General features: G+C 45.5%; 1 non-coding gene across 1 annotated transcript; it reads right to left on the bottom strand.

Annotated features, from left to right (window-relative positions):
* Positions 1-269: 269 nt before the first annotated feature.
* LOC144510938 (U2 spliceosomal RNA) lies at positions 270-468 on the bottom strand. The gene has a single exon (XR_013500708.1). It is a non-coding gene; the product is annotated as a U2 spliceosomal RNA (small nuclear RNA).
* Positions 469-3,155: the final 2,687 nt, after the last annotated feature.

Genomic DNA, 3,155 nt, shown 5'->3' with positions numbered 1-3,155 from the left:
GTCACAAAAATTGTAGTGCAGAGAATAGCTGTAAGCTCCAAAATGATATAGACGGATTGTTGGAGTGGGTAGGAAAGTGGCAGACAGAGTTCAACTCTGATAAGTGTGAGGTCATGCGTTTAGGGAGGTCAAACAGTGAAAGGGAATACACAATGTTTTTTTTGTTTTTATTCCAATTCAATCAAATCAAGTCCAATTCAGAGTCTCAACAAGTTGAGACATTCCCGATCCAAGCTGACAAGACAGGGCTCTCACCTCCTGTCTTGGGCTTGATCTACATGATCCAAGCTGATTGGAGTCGGCATAGCTCGTCCTCCAAGGCTTGATCTCATTTGCATCTTAGCCAAAAGGCCGAGATGCTGCTTTTAAAAATTGCTTCAAATGAAGCTAAAATGTAACCTAATGACTTCAACCAAGTACAGCATGTCGATACTACACTTGATCTTAGCCAAAAGGCCGAGAAGCGATTGAGAGGGGGAGGTGAAGTGAGAGATCTTGGCGTGCAAGTGCACAGGTCCCGAAAGGTAGTAGTACAGGTAGATAGGGTTGGAAAGAAACAGCATATGGAACACTCTCCTTCATTGGCAGAGGTATAGAGTACAAAAATAGGGATATAATGATGGAACTGTTTCTGACACTGGTGAGGCCATCAATAATATGGGCTGAGGTTAGAAATAGGAAAGGAGCGGTCACGTTGTTAGGAGTTTACTATAGGCCCCCAAATAGTAATAGAGATGTGGAGGAAGAAATTGCTAAGCAGATTATGGATATGTGTGGGGGTCACAGGGTAGTTGTCATGGGGGACTTTAACTTTCCAAATATTGATTGGAACCTTTGTAGGTCAAATAGTTCGGATGGGGCAGTTTTTGTGCAGTGTGCGCAGGAGGGTTTCCTGACACAATATGTGGATAAGCCGACAAGAGGTGAGGCCACATTGGATATGGTACTGGGAAATGAACCGGGCCAAGTGTTAGATTTGGTTGTGGGAGAGCACTTTGGAGATAGTGACCACAATTCGGTGTCTTTTGTTATTGCAATGGAGAGGGATAGTGCCGTACGGCAGGGCAAGGTTTACAATTCGGGGAGAGGTAATTATGATGCGATTAGGCAAGAATTAGGGGGCATAAGTTGGGAACAGAAACTGTCAGGGAAAGGCACTAATGAAAAGTGGAACTTTTTCAAGGAACAAATACTGGGTGTCCTTGATAGGTATGTCCCTGTCAGGCAGGGAGGAAATGGCCGAGTGAGGGAACCATGGTTCACGAAAGAGGTGGAATGACTTGTGAAAAGGAAGAGGGAAGCTTATGTAGGGATGAGGAAACAAAGTTCAGATGTTTCGATTGAGGGTTACAAGTTAGCAAGGAATGAGCTGAAAAAGGGGCTGAGGAGAGCTAGGAGAGGACATGAGAAGTCCTTGGCGGGTCGGATCAAGGAAAACCCCAAGGCTTTTTATTCTTATGTGAGGAATAAAAGAATGACCAGGGTGAGGTTAGGGCCGGTCAAGGACAGTAGTGGGAACTTGTGTATGGAGTCAGTAGAGATAGGCGAGGTGATGAATGAATACTTTTCTTCAGTGTTCACCAAGGAGAGGGGCCATGTTTTTGAGGCAGAGAAGGTGTTACAGGCTAATAGGCTGGAGGAAATAGATGTTCGGAGGGAGGATGTCCTGGCAGTTTTGAATAAACTGAAGGTCGATAAGTCCCCTGGGCCTGATGAAATATATCCTAGGATTCTTTGGGAGGCAAGGGATGAGATTGCAGAGCCTTTGACTTTGATCTTTGGGTCCTCACTGTCCACGGGGATGGTGCCAGAGGACTGGAGAGTGGCGAATGTTGTTCCTCTGTTTAAGAAAGGGAATAGAAATGACCCTGGTAATTATAGACCGGTTAGTCTTACTTCGGTGGTTGGTAAATTGATGGATAAGGTCCTTAGGGATGGGATTTACGACCATTTAGAAAGATGCAGATTAATCCGGGATAGTCAGCACGGATTCGTGAAGGGCAAGTCGTGCCTCACAAATTTAATTTAATTTTTTGAGGAGGTAACTAAGTGTGTTGATGAAGGTAGGGCAGTTGATGTCATATACATTGATTTTAGTAGGGCGTTTGATAAGGTCCCCCATGGTCGGCTTATGATGAAAGTGAGGAGGTGTGGGATAGAGGGAAAGTTGGCCGATTGGATAGGTAACTGGCTGACTGATCAAAGACAGAGGGTGGTGGTGGATGGAAAATTTTCGGATTGGAGGCAGGTTGCTAGTGGAGTGCCACAGGGATCAGTGCTTGGTCCTCTGCTCTTTGTAATTTTTATTAATGACTTAGAGGAGGGGGCTTAGAGGAGGTGGATCAGTAAATTTGCTGATGACACCAAGATTGGTGGAGTAGTGGATGAGGTGGAGGGCTGTTGTAGGCTGCAAAGAGACATAGATAGGATGCAAAGCTGGGCTGAAAAATGGCAAATGGAGTTTAACCCTGATAAATGTAAGGTGATTCATTTTGGTAGGACTAATTTAAATGTGGATTACAGGGTCAAAGGTCGGGTTCTGAAGACTGTGGAGGAACAGAGAGATCTTGGGGTCCATATCCACAGATCTCTAAAGGTTGCCACTCAAGTGGATAGAGCTGTGAAGAAAGCCTATAGTGTGTTAGCTTTTATTAACAGGGGGTTGGAGTTTAAGAGCCGTGGGGTTATGCTGCAACTGTACAGGACCTTGGTGAGACCACATTTGGAATATTGTGTGCAGTTCTGGTCACCTCACTATAAGAAGGATGTGGAAGCGCTGAAAAGAGTGCAGAGGAGATTTACCAGGATGCTGCCTGGTTTGGAGGGTAGGTCTTATGAGGAAAGGTTGAGGGAGCTAGGGCTGTTCTCGCTGGAGCGGAGGAGGCTGAGGGGAGACTTAATAGAGGTTTATAAAATGATGGAGGGGATAGATAGAGTGAACGTTCAAAGACTATTTCCTCGGGTGGATGGAGCTATTACAAGGGGGCATAACTATAGGGTTCGTGGTGGGAGATACAGGAAGGATATCAGAGGTAGGTTCTTTACGCAGAGAGTGGTTGGGGTGTGGAATGGACTGCCTGCAGTGATAGTGGAGTCAGACACTTTAGGCACATTTAAGCGGTAATTGAATAGGCACATGGAGCACACCAGGATGA

Source organism: Mustelus asterias, chromosome 23 (genome assembly GCF_964213995.1).
Source record: "Mustelus asterias chromosome 23, sMusAst1.hap1.1, whole genome shotgun sequence".
Taxonomy (NCBI): domain Eukaryota; kingdom Metazoa; phylum Chordata; class Chondrichthyes; order Carcharhiniformes; family Triakidae; genus Mustelus; species Mustelus asterias.
Note: the sequence above shows the minus strand (reverse complement) of the source record. Positions and strands in the feature narration are given on the sequence as shown.